General features: G+C 52.7%; 1 protein-coding gene across 9 annotated transcripts in view; it reads right to left on the bottom strand.

The window, feature by feature from the left end:
• GTF2IRD1 (GTF2I repeat domain containing 1) overlaps positions 1 to 15630 on the bottom strand; it is a 61354-nt gene extending 45724 nt beyond the window's left edge. For 8 of the 9 annotated variants that reach the window (XM_088066102.1, XM_014254879.2, XM_088066104.1 and 5 more), the window contains exon 1: positions 15537 to 15630. The gene's annotated coding sequence lies outside the window, so the exon portion shown is untranslated. The remainder of the gene's footprint in view (positions 1 to 15536) is intronic. The other variant, XM_014254876.2, reaches the window with a different exon arrangement.
• Between the last annotated feature and the right edge of the window lie 647 nt (positions 15631 to 16277).

Below are 16277 nucleotides of genomic sequence, written 5' to 3'. Positions count from 1 at the left end.
GCTTTTCCAGGATTGAAAGGTATCAAGCTGATACCAGCTTTTAAAGGTGACACCTTTCTCCAAAGACTGAAAGCAGCAGAGCTGGGGGGCAAACACCCTCTGGTGCAGTCTGGGCCAGTGACAGTGACCAGCACAGTGAGGATTGCAGGCACTGCTTGGTGTAGTAGCTCCTGCCTCGCTTCCTCTGTTGGCTCTCCCAAACCCTCTATCTCCCCTGCCTGTTTCCTTCCAAGTGGGTAGTACAGGGCAGAGCAAACTCTCATGATCAAACACCTCCCTCCCTGTTTTATTTTACCCACAAATCCCAAGGCACCTGCTGGAAAACCTCCTCACACAGACACCGGCACCACAGCATTCACCAGCATCACTGCCTCGGATTCGCTTCCCTGGATAATCTGGCACCTGCTGTGGTTTAGTCCCATTTATAAAAGAAGCAAAAAGCAAACTGGGGGCTCCCACAGGGAAAAGTGTCTACCACAGGAATCCAACCAAGGCATTGCATTCTGCTGCCACCTTGATTTCCTTAAGCCTAGCCTAGGTGCATACCTTAATATAGTATAGTAAAATTACAGTAGGCTTCTGTCTGGTGCAAAGAGAGATAGAAGAGGATCAAGTGCCCTTCAGAGGCTGTATCTCATCTCCCCCAGGATAAACACTTCCATGGCATGGCAGCTGCTGGGGAATCACTCTGCCTGTGGAGCTCCAGCAGCACTGCTTTCAGCTCTAGACAAGTTTCCACGCTGCAATCTCACGGCAGGCAGGCGCAGAAGCTCTTGCTTCCAGCAACTGCTTCTTCACTTATTAAAGAAATTTTAAAGAAAAACAAGGGAGAAAAAAGTGTTAATTGGATCATTCCCACTACAGCAGGGAGGGATGCTGAAAGCACCACGCATGGAAAGCTGGATCCTGCCCCGGCAGCCCTGCATGAATGTTTGGGTGGGGCCAAGATGAGCTTCATGGTGACTGGTGGGTGATCAGAACCACCCAGACACAGGGACCTGGGTGCCTGCACAGCTCCCAGAGCTAAGCCTCCCTCCCCAGGGGGATGGCCAGCCCCAAAGCTCTGCCTGAATCAGGGAGCTCAGCACCCCTTCCTGTACCAAAGCACACTGCTTGGCAGTTCCTAGAAGGAGAGACGCAGATCCGGCGCCTCAAACGCCAGGGCTCAGGTTGCACTTCCCAGAAGCAAGTGGCATGGGGAAGCCAAAATTAGCAGGCTGATAATTCTACCCCTTGGTACATCCCAGTGGTCTAGTGGAGGGTGTCCTTGCCCATGTCAGGGGTGGGGGAGGAACTGGATGACCTTTAAGGCCCCTTTCAAACCACATGATTCCATGAATCTGTGATGATCCCTCAGCTCCTGCACCACCATGACTGCTGGTTATTGCAAGAAGATTCTGGCAATCCCTTGCCCAGTGAAAAAATGAGGTGAAATGAACTCAGAAGCCATAGGATAACCTGCAAGGCAGGTCTTGGGATTGCACCAACCTGGGTTCCCAGCCCTGTACCCCCCTGCACCCCTCCATCAACACTTGGGTCCCACGTTGCATGCCTGAGTGGGTGCTGGTGCAGGGGGAAGGCAGGCAGACTCTGTTCCCTGCCTGTGGTTTGGCAGTGTATACACTAACACTGGGGTTATTTAAAGCCCAGTTTTAACAGCATTCAGCTACTGGTTGCGTGATCAGGATAAAAAATCGCAATCCTAATTCCTGGCCCCCGGTGCCTATGGCAACTGGTATCCGTCTCCTTGGAAACTAATCTCGTGGTATTTGAACAATGTACCAAGGGCCTTTAATCTCCCAAAGACTGTAAATCTTTATTCTAGCCTGCTCTCCTCCTACCCCAAGAGCCAATATAAAAAGCCTGTTGTTTTCCATGAAATCACTAAGAGCCTAACTTGAATTTTATATTACACAGACACATGTTTTTTTGCTTTTTTAAGATATTTTTTCTCCCCACTAAATTACAGAAAAATCCCATATATATGATGCTCCTGGTGTTGCAGCCCTGGCCCCACACCTGGTAGGGGGTTTGCTTTCTCTGAACAGTGCTCAATGCCCTATCCTGGCTCTTGCCTCAAATGGCATGTCCACCTTGTCCATCGAACCAGACACTGCTCCAGATTATTAATTAATTTATTACTATATTATTAATTATGATTTAGCAAAAGGCTACTCAAACTGAAAATATACAATAACCTAGCAGCAGCAACTCTTTGCTGGGAGCAATGAGTCCACAAGGGCTGAGAAGAAGATACTCCATCCCAGGCCCCCAAATGCTGTTGGACTCCTCATCTTGCTCCTCAGCACTCAACCCAAATGCTTTTTTCTTTTGCAAAGCTGCTGTTGACGGCACCAGCCCCTCCCTAGCTCCCAGACACTGCTCATCACCCACTTTCTGCTCTGCACAGGCAATTAGTTTGCTCTGCGTAAGGTGGTCCCTGACAGAGAGATACCACATAATCTCGTTATGTTTAATTTTATCTCTAGTATTTCTCTCTGGTTACTGGTGTCTCAGTACCGAGTATTCCATGTGTTACAGGATGGGCTGTTTGCTAATCCAGGCTGGCTACATAAATAAACTCATTAAAAAAAAAATAAAATGGCTTTTTAAAGAGATGAAAGAAGGCTCAGAGATGGGAGCATCCAATGCCCTGAGTCTCCCACTCCTGTCTGCTCCCCACTCCCTTCTCCCTTATTTTATTTTATGGGATGAGTCACAAAGGTGAGAGCAGGTGCTGGGTCATCCCAACCCCACAGCTGGGAGCACGTGTGTAGAGGCTCCTCAACACCCACAGCCTCAGTGGCTGCCCAGAACTGGGCATCCTGCACAGGGCAGGTGACTCACAGTGCCATGGAGGAGTGTTGGGTGAAGCCAAGCACGCACCCGCCCTGGTATGACCCATCAAGCGAGGCAGGTACTGACGGTGCCGCCAGCCAGGATCCCCATTTCCTCCCCAGGCAGCCTCTGGCCATGACACCAGCCCCAAAACCTGCAAACCCCACCGGTGCTGCAGGACTGTCAAGGCTCAGTATCACTGCTGACCCAAACAAACGGCTGTGGGTGCCAGTCCCGAGCAAATCCCAGCTGGGATAGCAACAGCAGGTCCTGCTTTGCAGCTCAAGAGACCCCACTGGCTGCTGGGGCCATGCCACCTCCAGCCAAGCTGTCCCCACCACTGTGACCATCCCCACAGCTCCTGTGGGGACATTCTCCAATGCCTAACACATCTTGGGTGCACACCGCAAAATTACCCCCACATTCACAAAGGCTTGGCTGTTTTTAACGCTGAGCACCATAAGCCTTGCTGTGCTGATGGCAGCTAGCCAGGGACAGGGACAGATGGATGGGACAGACACACATCCAGGGACAGCTGCTGGTTGCAATCCCCCCAGCAACACCTCTGCCTCTGGGGGCTCTGAGGAGCTGTGTGTAGCCATCGGTGCCTTCACCTGGGCAGGACAGCACAGCATCTTGAGGGGTTTGCTGTGGTGCCAGGGTCTCACCTGGTGCTCTCAGAGGGATTTGGACTGCAGTGGGGTGCGGAGTGTGCCAGCCCAGGGCAGATGCAGTGGGAGTGGCTCTGATCACAGCCCTGACTCAAAGGCTGCCTGGGCTGGCCCCAGGGAGCCCTGCGAGGATGGCTTGGGGCTGGCCAGGATATGGCCCGAAAACAAGCCAGGTCCTCTCCCACGTGTTTCTGCTTGGAGTCACTTCGGGACAAGGTGACGTAGCTGTTGATACCTCCTCCTTCCCAGGACTTGTCATCACTCAGGCTTGAACACGGCAGCTTGGGACAGCATTTCCCTTCCCTGACACCTTGACCCACCCTAGAGCACACAAGGCCCTTCTTTCCCAGGAAGAAACTGGCCCAGATGAGCCCCAGCCCCAGGAACCCCTGTTCACCAGTGGGTCAGCTCAGCTCCCTGAACCTGCAGCCACCCAGCCCCGCCCTTGTCCTACTCACACTGTTTTGGAAAGGATTAGCCAGGGAAACCATTGGCAGAGGTGTCCCCCAATACCATGGGGCCAGCAGAGCCCAAGGTCTTGCAGAAACACATGTTCCCTCCTGCTAAATTCCAGCTTAATTCTCATTTCCATTGTGTTATGAAATACATTATCTATTGAAACTAAGTCAACAGTTGTTTGCATTTACATGTAAACACAGTGAATATTAGGAGCAGGGCCAGCATTATATTTGCATCCAAAATACTGCCTGCACTGCTCTCTCTCTCTCTGGCTCTTCTCCATTTTTGCAGCTAAAGACATAAGGATGCAGGAGATGCTGAAACCCAAGACCAGAGCAGCCCAAGAAGCAAGAAACCCCTTGTTTTTCTCTCTCTATTTTTATTTTTCTGCAGCAGGAGAAGAAACGTCCCTTTAAGCCCCCATACCACATCAACACACACACCCCTTCATCTCAGGGCCAAGTTGAAACTGCTTCAAATTCCCAATGACACACATATCTTATCAGAGCTGCTTTGCATAATGCATAAATATTTATTTGCTTTTAATCCTGCAAAGCAAACCTGCCTTGTGGCACGTTTCCCTTAATCGGCAGCTCTGGCGCCCGACAAAGCAGCGTCCCAAATTCAGAGAGCCTACTTTAGATGCAAGGGCAGGGAAATAAGCACCCAAGGTCCAGCACCCACCACCTCCTGGGGTGCCCAGGGCAGGATTGGGGTGCCAAAGATGCCATAAGGCACCCCAGTTCCTTGCCTCCAGGCAAACGAGGAGCTTGGCTCAGGCACCTCATAAATAACAGAAAATAAATATATCTGCATCATGAAACCATGGGAGTGTGTGTGAGAGGTGGCTTGATGCCGACTTAGCTGCTGGTTGGTGATACTTCCATGAGATGTTATACCACGGAGGGTGGGTCTCAAAAAAAGAGATTTTGGGGGCTGGGTAAAGGAAATCCACCTTGTGACAGGGAAGGCAGAGAGCATATGGCTTATTTTTAGGGTTCACAGCTTAGTTTTTGTAAACAGGCATGTTGAGTTGGAAAATGGGAACCCTCTAATGTGATCATCCATGGGGTGGGCAATGAGGGGATGTACCAGAGACCAACTCAGCCTCTCCATCACCCCAGTTCAGGACATTGCTGAGCACAGACCCAAACCCTGTCAAGACCCACGCAGCCTCATATGCTACAAAACCTGTAGGAACCGATAAAAAATGAGAATTTTCGAACATGAAATCACCCTGACACCAAAAACCCCTAATTACCCCTTGCTGCAGCCAAAAGTGCAGGAAGCAGCACACTCACCCTCATCCATCCCCACTCCACAGCGATCACAGCATCTACATTTGGGCCCTTGGGATTGTGAATTCATTTCTCAATCAGTTCCTCTTAAATGGGTGGGAAGTAATTAGGTAAGGGGTGCAGCAAGGATGCAAATGCTGTGCCCAGGGAGCAGGTGAGCACTCAGCACAGCTCTTCACTCCACATGCAGCCAGAGCAGGTAAACGCAGAACTACTTCATAGTGGACAGGTAAATATTTAAATAGGATTTATTTCAGCCACTCTGCTTCATCCTCTGATAACCTGTTGACCCAGACAGAGCCCCAAAAACCGATTCAAAACAAAATGCTGTTTTTCCTCAAGATGGAAAGAAGTACCTTAACCTCAACCCAGGGCCAGTGATTTGGGACTGGGATGAGAAACCAGCCCAGCCACCCTGAAGAGGCTTTTCCCAGGAGCTGAGTATGATCCTGCATCTCTCCAGCATCTTCAAGGAGTGTTTCTTACAGCCCCAAACCACCAGCCCCCCTGGATATCAGCACCTCCAAGGAGAGATACTGCTCCATCCCCATGAACACCTTCCGCCATGTCCATTGCCTTGCTACTGAGGACACAAAGCACTCCAGAGTGGCAGCCTGTCTCTACAGCATCCTTTAAGCTACTCCAAATACCAGTGGCACTACACAGACTCAAGCAGAAAGCAAAATCCATACTGGGAAGGAAGGTTCTGGGCTTAAATGCCTGTCATGGCATCACTGGGAAAAGTGGGTTAGTAAAGAGGGGAGCACACCCACAGCACACAGGGTTGAGAGGAATGGTGTTTGCTGGGAGGTTTTCCATAGGTGTCACAATGGCTTTCAGGCAGAGAGCACATGTTGAGGGTATAAACTCAGCTTGGCACCCTTGAGCCAGATCCAGGCACAAACAGTGTTATGGGGAGGAGGAAGAAGAGAGACCCCAGAAACATGTACTGGCTCACAGACAAGCAATGTTGTATACACCAGTGGCTGCCACTTACAGTTTTGGGAGCCATGGGGATGTGGGGCAGCACATGTAGCACAAGCAAGTCATCAGCCAGAGCTAGGAAGAGTCACCCTCCTGCTGCTCTCCTCACCTGCAGCCCTGGTAGGAGACATTTTCCCTTCTAGGGTTAACCCTAACCCTAACCCTAACCCTAACCCTAACCCTAACCCTAACCCTTCTGCTCTTCTGGTCTTGCACCTTCCAAAGTGCCAGCTCAAGCTGCCAACAGGCACCAGCTTCCATGCCCCATGGGGACAATGCCACAGCAAAGTCCATCCAGTCTGGACAGAGATGAGACCCCACAACAGCAAAAGCCATATTCTGCAGCATCCAGAGCAGTTCCCCACAGCAGAGACAATTCCACATTGTTTTGAATGATCATGTTTAAAATAATAAAGGACGCCTACGTGCTCAAGTGCATTGATGGCAGCCCAGCAGTTAAAAATAGCCCTTTCCAGGAGTGCACTGCCAGCCTTGACCACAGGCACCCCAGGCCCTGTGGGACACACACTCTCTGCTCTGTCCATCGGCACCATGGTCCATGGTGCACCCAAAGGTCAGCAAGTGTTGAAATATGCATTCTGCCGGCAGAAAAAAATAAAAAAAATTAACCAAAAGGAGAAAAAATATATTCAAGGACTCTATGCTGCTAGGGGAGAGAGAAATAAATAAAGGGGGGGGAAAAATTTATTTGGGTTCAAGCCCCAACCCAAGCAGCTGGTGTTCAGAGAGCACTGAGGTGAGGTGCAGAGGGGAGCCAAGCATCACCCTTGCCAGATGTGAAAATAGAGGAAACATTTGCATTAGAGGAGTGGTGCTGGACTTGTCTTTTATCATGTAGAGCCTCATGCAGGCAGCAATAGGGCTGGATTTCTGCAGGTGTAATTCCCACAGAGATAAAGAACTTGTTTTTCAACAAGCAATGGTATCGTACATAAATTACAACAGAAAATGTGGGGAAACAAAGAAGTTTTCAAGAGAGCACATAATCTTCAGACAGGGAAGGTGGTGGGCGGCTGTGGGAAGACAGCACCAGTGAGGGGCTGATCTCACTTTTCCATCCTCCAAAGGAATAAACCTTTAGACAGGTGGGAGGAAAAATTAGCCCACCTAACCAATAAGTATTTGAGGGGCACAGATGAAGGTGGAGGAATGGATGCAGCAGGATCCAGCAAGGAGCTGTGGGAAGGGCACAGGGGGATGCTGGGTCCATCCCAGAGCCAGGTCTTCACTCTGAGGGCTCATATGGGAAGGGATGCATCAGGTTGATCAGCTCATGACACCAGTCATGCTTGTCCCTCTTAAATGTCTTTTTTCTCCCCTTTAATTTAAACAAACAAACAGGAAAAACTAAACCAGCCTGACACTAATTCTGACAGGTTGAATACATGTTTAATGTCCTGTTAAAGGTCACCACCCACTCACCTCTGCCTGTGGATCTGTAGTAACAGCACTGGGGCACTGCTTGGCCCATGCTGTTCCACAAGGGTCCTGATGCCCAGCATGGTCCTTTTCCAGCCTGGCATCTACCAAGGAGCTGTGGGGCAGGGCTGGCAGGGGACTGGCACATGCAGTGAACCCCAGCTAACCCCCACCTCTGATGGGATAGGCTGCCCAGAGAAGCTGTGGCTGCCCCATCCCTGGAAGTGTCTACGGCCAGGTTGGATGAGGCTTGGAACAACCTGGGACAGTGGAAAGTGTCCCTGTCCATGGCAGGGGGCTGGAACATGATGATCTTTAATGTTCCTTCCAACCCAAGCCATTCTATGGTTCCATGACTCAAAATCCTGGATGAATTTCATCTGGAGATACGGAGGTAAACACATTTTGGGGGCCAAAAATACCAAACTCTAGCTGAGGGTAAAATGCTGTAATTTCACTTAAAGGGTTTCTGGGAATTTTTCCCCAGAAAGACAAGATGAAATTACAGCCCAGCGATTCCCCCTAAAGGGTGCAGAGCAATTTATTTCCAGTGATCTTCTTCTAATGAAGCCAATTTTTAACTTTGTCAGAAGGTGCATGCAGGCTCGGGGCACTGGTGCAGCTCCCTTCCCCCCACGCCTGCCTTTCCCAGGATGAAAACCTCCAACCTAAACCCCAACCAGGATGTTTATTTAAGACCCAAACCCCCAAAGGCATTTTAAACAAGCAAAGTTCCTCACATATTTTGCTGACCAAGTGCAATCCTTCATGCCAGTGATTGCAAGTCTGCACCCAGAGGGGCATGGGGGTCCCTGCTGCCACCAGGATGGTGTCGTCCCACTGCTCAGGTGGGAGCAAGGATGATTCTGTGGGACTCAGGGACTTGGTGGCATCTTGGGGTGTCCTCAGAGGCCAGAGCATTCCCACATATCTGGGTGTCCACAGCTCAGCAATGTGGTGGCCCGGTTTTTGGGAAACTTGCCGATGACCCTGCCATCACCTCAACAGCCTCACTATGCTCCAGTGGGAATTGCTCCTCACCAGTTGGAAGGGTTCCACAGCTCATATCCCAGCTGATTAAGAGGGAGGAAGCCATAAGAAAAAGCCCTTTCTCCATCCATACCAGCCACTCGTGTTTCGCCTAGGACACATCTGACACCAGCCAGCAGGAAGTAGCAGGGGAGCAGCAGTACAGCAGGCAGCTCCCACTGCTCCCTGCAGCAGGTCTTCAGCAGATGGTGGCTCGTAACATCATTATGTTTACCTAACAAGATTGCTTTATTGTAGCCCTCCAACAATAAAGCCAGAGCATCTAAAAGCAGTGGCCAATGCCTGGGTTTTGACAATCCTGGTGCGAAAAACATAGATATATATATATGTGATTTAAAATCTCTATGTAAATCATAATTTTAGAGGTCACAGTAATACACTAATTTCTTTTTTCCCCATACTAAAACAGATGTGAGTCACATGCAAGCAAAAAGACATACAATTCAATGCTTTAAATTCTTTTAAGTGCTGGGGTGGGGAGTTGCTGTAGCAATTTGGGTAATGCCACGGGCACACAGAGCTCAACCCCCAATCTACCCAGACCAGGACGCCAGAGACAGCGTTCCTCCTGGCAAGGACTGTCATTCCCTGTCTGCACAGCAAACAGGGTCCCAGCCTTCTAAATAATAATGCAATACAAATAATAAAAGATAATTCCCACATATTTAATCATTACCAGAGCTCTGGGAAGAAATTATAATCAGGCCCCTACTAATTAGGGAGACATAATCCTGATTTTCCTACAGGTTTTTCCATCCCTGTCTCCTACTCTGGAGTGAAACAGGCAGAAATCCAGCTCAGTGGGAAGGAGTGTAGCTTTGGTGGAAGCCTCAAACAGATCCCAAAGCATAGCCACAGTGGGCACAGCCTCATCCTACCAGTGCTAGGGGAGACATGCCAAAATACCCATCCCACTGGGCTCAGTATCCACCATGAATGCAACCCATCCTTTACAGTACCTCTTGTGAAAATCCAAGCAGCACCCATCCAGGGAAAACCCCACCCTTATCACCAATGTCCCTCTGGGATCTCAGCCCTGCAGCTTGTCTCAAGCCTCATCCAAAACCTTCCAGCATCCTGCAGCACTCCCTGGCAGTGGGCAGGGAGGGGAGGGCAGCACCTGCCTCACTGGCACCAGTCCTGGTGTCACCGTGCCATTGACGTGCCATGGACGCTTCCTGGCGCTGAGCCCCCAGGAAGTGGACAGGGTTAACATCTGGCATAAGGATTGCTGCTAATTAGCAGCAGGGCTGGGTTTGTCCCTTTCATCTGTGTGTCCTGTCAGCGTGGGAGGTCTGCCCAGCTCCAGGCAGACACCTCCAGCTTGGTATGATGGCCAGAGCTGTCTCCACTGCCCAGAGCCAATCCTCTGGTGCTACCGGGTTGGAGCCCAGCAGCAAATGAGCAACCTGGCAGCCAGTGCCTCAAGGCAAGGTCACCTCTCGCAGGCACTGAGGAGTAGGTGCCTTCCCAGGCAGGAGACACATCCACACAGACACAGCTGGAGCTGAAGACAGCGATCTCTGCCAAAACCTGGGCACAGAGATGCACTCATCCCTTTAAAGGTGGGTGAAGCATCCTCCAGCACAGCAACCATTTAAAACCATGGAGATTTTTCTCACCCACTGCAGTGTTTTCATTTACCAGTGTCATCTTGCTCTGGAAGACTCCTACTCTATAAGTTTTCCCTAAGCCAGACCAACTGCTTCTATGTTCTTCCAAACCACAGTTACCTGTTGAAAAGCTTTGAAGGTTTTTGTTTGTATTTTGCCTTTTTTTTTTCTTTAGCAAGGGAGAAGGAAGCCAAGGGCTTCTATATGGCCACTGGCACAACCCAAGGTCAGGATCCCATGTATCCCTCCTGCCTCATCCAGGGATTGGAGGTGGGACTGAAAAGGCTGCTGCTGGCCATGAAGGCCCAGGCACTGTGTTTTTCTCTCAGAAGCACGTAAGTCTGTGCAACCTCTGTGAATCCATTGCAGAGTGAGGTTTCTCCTCCAAGGTACATCCAAGCCAAGCAGGACACACAACCCTGGCAGCAACCAGCATCTACACACATCACCAAACAGTTCAAGAAATTATCCAAGAATTAAAAATGGTTAAAAACATACTGTACACCAGTCTTCTTCCCAGCCATCTCCAGAGAGATCTATACCTCAAAGCACCCTCTGGGCTCCCAGGTCTTAATCTGCCTTTGGGGCTGTGGGAACAGATCAACAATAGATCTGTGGTGCTCACCACAAGCCTTTGCACCCACTTGGATGGCTCAAGGGCACTGCCAGACCCCAGCACACCCCATAGGGGATGTCACCCATGGGCAGGAGGCATCTGGGCTTGTCTCTTCAATCTCCCGGGGCAGAAGTCTCAGGCACACAGGTGGGTACTAGATGGCACATTTCTAGGACCCATCCTGGGTCCACACCAACCTACCCACTGGCACTTGCTCTGTTTGATGTTAGAGATTTAAAGAAAATGAAGATGGACATCTCAGCCCTCATAAGAGAGGTGGAGACTGGCTTTGAGGAGGGACACACTGGCAAAGGACGACGATGTTCACATGGCCATGCAGCAGCAGTGATGCTCCTTGCCGGTCCCCTACTCATTCCACCAAGATTAATCATCTTTTAAAACCAGCTAGACCAGCACAGAGCAGAGACAAGACAATGTGAAGCCAGGAAACTCCAACAGAAGCCGTTTGCATGGATGAATGTAAATACTGCTCAGCACAGTCTGCTCCCGAGGAGGGGATCCATGTACCCAGTGCTTTTCTCCACAGTATCCCACCTCAAGGGATGCTTTTCCTTGCTCCCACAGCAAGGAGAGCATTGCTGTGCTCTAGGTAAGTTCCTAAGGTGGTGTTTGGCAGCAGCTCCTGGGCCAGGATGGGACATGAGGTGGTCTCACATGCCCCAGCTGATTTGGGGGGGTCTCTCTGGCAGAAACACCCCAGGCCACTGCTCCACCACTTTCAGGACTGAAGCAAATTTATCCAAGGGGGCTGTACCAAGAAATGAAGTATCAAAATGGTAAACCAGAAATCCCCATGGCCACAATTCCTAAAGCCCACCTGCAGCTTCCTGCAGCTCTTGACTGCTTTTTAAAGATAATATTTCAAGAAGTGTAAACTGTACATGCCCTGTGAAGGGACAGGGCTGCCACAAGGCAGAGCAAAGTCCTGGGAAGCTTCACTTCAGTCTGCAAAGTGCTGCCACCTCCTCTGCAAACCTCCAGCCAGGGCTGCTCTGTCCCCAGCCCCACAATCCAGATGGACACCAGACGCCCTTCCCCATAGCTTCCAGCTGGGCTCTTCCCAAGGAACGAGCCAATAAGCACATATTTAGCTCACAGATAGCTATCTCCATCTCGGGAGGGGCTCCCAATAGGTCCTTTCCTCTCCTCCTCCCTGTCCTTGAGAATGCCTCTGGTAGTGGCAAACCTCTGCTCCCCCTTCAAAGCCTTGAAGAAGTTTTGTCATCACCAGTAAGGTGTTAACACAGCCACACACGTGGCTGGAGGAGCAAAGCAAGAACAGTAACACAGCCCCTCTCCTGCTCATCATCCCCTTCCCCAAACCATCACATACCACTGGCACCTCAGCCCAGTCACTCTGGAGCAGCAGGATCCATTCATACATTTTCTTCCATGAGGAACCACCACCTCCACTCACCACAGGCATCTGCAAATGGGTGCTGGCAGCACACAGAATAACCATGCCCCAATACCACTGCCCAAGATGGGCACAGCCAGCACCAAGCCCTGCACCCACCCCAGGGGTCAGCCCTGCAGCAAACATCTAGCTGGAGTCCCTATGCATTCCTCCAGCTTGGCTGCTGGGGTGATGCTGACAAAATTCCTGAAGGAAGTACAGGGCATCGATAATTGCCAAAAAAAATCTGAGCTATTTCCTGTGGGGGAAGCAGACGGGAATCCCCCATTAACTCCAGTAGCCTGAGGTCGTGTTTTGGACTGGGACTTTGGGGGTTTAGTGTTTTTCTCCTTCCTTTAAGCAGGGCATCACTCCAGTTATATGTGATGCACACCATGTGGGACAGCCAGACCTGTACCCTCTTTGCTGGCCCCAAAGCCCACCTTTCTTGTCACCTCCTGCCCCATGCAAGGACATGCAAGGTTCTCGTGAAAGGGCTGGTCTGCCAGTAAGGGCACTGTGTCTCATCCAGGCAGATAGAGCCAGGTTGTCCTTGAGCATGCTTCCTGCTCACCTGTCCCAGCTTCTCATTAGCAAACCTGTGTGAGCAGCGACCAGTGGCAACACCAGCAGCTCCTCCAGAGATGGGAAAGCCCTCTCAGGAGGGACAGCAGAAGCAGGCAGCAGTGGCCACAAGAGCATATCCCTGGCATCATTCCTTGGCTTCTGCAAGCACCATGTGAGGGCAGCTGCCCAATCCTTTCTCCTGTCCACAGAGTGGAGATACATCCCTGGCAGGCATCACCCGAAAAATGTGGCTTTGAGAGGCCATGCCAGCTTGGAGAGCCAGGGTGCATGGGAAGACCAGTGGCACAGCCCCAAGGCAGGGCACCCTGTCCCTTAGTGGCCCCTGCCACCGGTGGTCACAGAGACTCTGGCCCTGCAGGGTTAAAGAGCAGGGGACCCACGGGTGTTCATAAAACCGCACCGCCCTGCCACACGATCCTGACTCGTGCCCGGCTGCTGACATTGCTCCAATGGCAGCACGTGCTGCTGTGCCAGGGCTTGCTGCTCCGCCTGCAGGGGCTGCAGCACAGGCTCTGGGACATGGCCTTCAGCACCCCAGCCCCTGCTGGCTGCCAGCAGGGTCAGGTCTCATCCTGGTGGTCCCCATATTGCTTTCTCATTTCAGAACGAGTGCTGCAGCAGTTCCCACAGAAGGGTATTCAGTGGGCTCAGATGGGCAACAACCAGTTTAATGGGTATGGATGAATTGTTGGGGGCTCTGTGGAATTAAAGGCTCTCACATCCACAAAATTATTCCCCAGCTGCAGCACTTCCTTCAGTGGTCCTTCAGTGGGAGCAGCACGAAGAGCAGACACCCTGAAGCTGAGGGCTCCCATTAAGCAAGGCTGCACACTGATGTCTCCAACATCCACAGCCTGCACAATGACAGGTGACAGATGTGGCAGCAGGCTGGGTGAGCAACCCCAAAGTGCCCACAGCACCTAATGCCATGGCTCTGCCATGGTGCTCAGTGGCACCATCACCTCCCAAAGTGCCCTCGCCTGGTTGTGCCCAGAGCCCACCACAAACACCCAGGATTACCTGCACAGCATCACCGGGCCCAAGGCTCGCTCCTGCACAAGATGCATTAATAGGATCACTCCAATTTACAGCTTATCCCAGATAAACCCACTGCCAGCCCCACACGCTGGAAGGACAAGGGCACCTCCTCGTCAGGGAGCAACTTTCTCCCTATCACATTCATCCCTTGGCAACAAAAATCCTCCCCTTGCCCCTGTAGAGGATGCCTGTTCCTTCAGGCCACAGTGACAAGGCCAGTGACCAGTCCAGATGAAGCCCCAAGTGCTTCATCAGCTCAACACCGTGTTTCTATTTCCAGCAGCACTGCTGCCAATCCCCACACCAGCAAAGAGGAGACAAGCTCTGGCAGAGCCCTGCTTCCAGCTCCCCTTCCTGCCTGGCATCGTCCAACGCAACCAGGGCAAGTGGTGGTCCCGCAGCTGCCTTCAGGATGTGGGCCACCACCGAGGTGCTGCGCACTGAGGGCCAGCCTGACATCCCCTACCCAGCGCTCCCCAGCTCTGCTGCTCTCTGCACCCCCTCTGCAGCACTATCACCCCCAACTCCTAATGCCCTCACAGCCCCCATGGACCCCACCAATCCCAAGGCCCATCATCAACGCCAGCATTCCCCCCACCAGCCCTAATGAGCTCAATACCCCCATCAGCTCTAGTATCTCCAGCATCTCCAAGCCCTAGATCTTCAATATCCTTCCCAACCCTAATACCTCCAGAATTCCTCCCAAGCTCTACTGCCCTGCAGCACCCCCCAATCCTAATGCCCTCCCCCAGCACTACTGCCCTGCAGCATCCCCCAACACCATCAGCTCCCAGTATTCCTATCACCCGCCTGAACTCTCCCACACTAATGAGCCTGGCATTCCTCCCCCAGCATCCCTCCAGCCCTAATAATCTCAGCATCCCCCTCAGCAACCCTATTGCTCCCCAACACCCCCTAAGCCTTGATGCCACACTGCACCTCCCACAGCCCTATCAATCCCCAGCAGCCCTAATGTCCCCCTGAATCCCCCAGCCCTACCATCCCCCCAGCAGCCCTATTGCCCCCAGCATCCCTCAGCCCTGAAGAGCCCAGCATGCCCCCCCGCCCGACTGCTCCCCTCAACCTCTATCATCCCCCCAGCAACCCCACTGCCCACTGACATCCCCCGTGCCTTGCCGTGGTTCAGCACCCGTGCAGCCGCATCACCCCTACAGCAGCCCTGCTGCCCCTCTGCATCTCGCAGCACTCACCCCGAGCCCTAACGTCCTGCGCTGCATCCCTCAGCACCACCCTCCCCCAGGATCCCTAGAGCTCCCCTGCACACCTCCAGCCCTAAAACTCCCGATCATCCCCCGAATCTTGATGCCCCCTTGCAACCCTTAACCCTATCCCCGCCACCCCCAGCCCTATCACCCCCCAGCATTCCCCCAGCCTCAATATCCCCCTGCGCCCCATCGCACATACCACCCCCGCACGCCCCCGGCCGCGGCTCCCCCAGGGCCGTGACTGGGGATGGAGAGGGGACCCGTCAAGAGGGGAGGGGAGGCCAAAACTTTTCCTTACCGCGGGCGGTTGGGGCGCGGCGCTGCTGCCTCCCCCGGCGAGGCTGCGCGGGAGCGGCGGGAGCGGCGGGGGCGGCGGGGGCGGCGGGAGCGGGGGGGGGCGGGGATGGACCCGCCCCCCCCCGCCTCCCGCCGCTCCCCGGGCGGAGCCGGTACAACCCGACAGGGGCCTAAAGGAATGAAAAGAACCCGAGTGGGGGTGTCTTGTTTTGTTGTTTTTTTTTTCCTCCCCCCCCACACCCCAAATCGGGCAGGGAGAGCAGTTCTTTGTTCTGTAATCCCAGTAAAAGTGCCAGCCATTCGCCCCGCCGCTAATCCCAACCCCGCGCAACGGCCGCATCCATTGGCTGCCCTTTCCACACGGGATTAACCAGCCCGAAAACGGAGAGGGGGGGGCTTGTGAAGGCGGGGGTGAGCGCTGCGAAGTCCTTTCACGCCGCGGCGGGGACGCGCCAAGGCGTACCGGGGCCACGCGGGCGCGTCCCCGGCGCGTCCCCGGCGCGGCTGGTCCTGGGGGTGCCGCGGGTGCGTGTCGCCACCTGTTGGTGCTGGCACGGCTGGGTTTGACATGGCATCGTGTGGATTGGCACCTCTTGGCGTGGCTCTGTCCGTCGGGACATGGCATGGCATGGAATTATAGCATCACGTCATGGTTTGGGTTGGAAAGGACCTCAAAGACCGTCTTGTTCCAGCCCCCCTGTCATGGGGAGGATCACCTTCCACTAGACTAGCTTGCTCCAAG

This window comes from Pseudopodoces humilis, chromosome 23, assembly GCF_049639895.1.
Source record: "Pseudopodoces humilis isolate 2021_Gansu_Grassland_sample_001 chromosome 23, ASM4963989v1, whole genome shotgun sequence".
Taxonomy (NCBI): Eukaryota; Metazoa; Chordata; class Aves; order Passeriformes; family Paridae; genus Pseudopodoces; species Pseudopodoces humilis.
The sequence above is the reverse complement of the archived record's forward strand: the minus strand, read 5'-3'. Positions and strand labels throughout refer to the sequence as shown.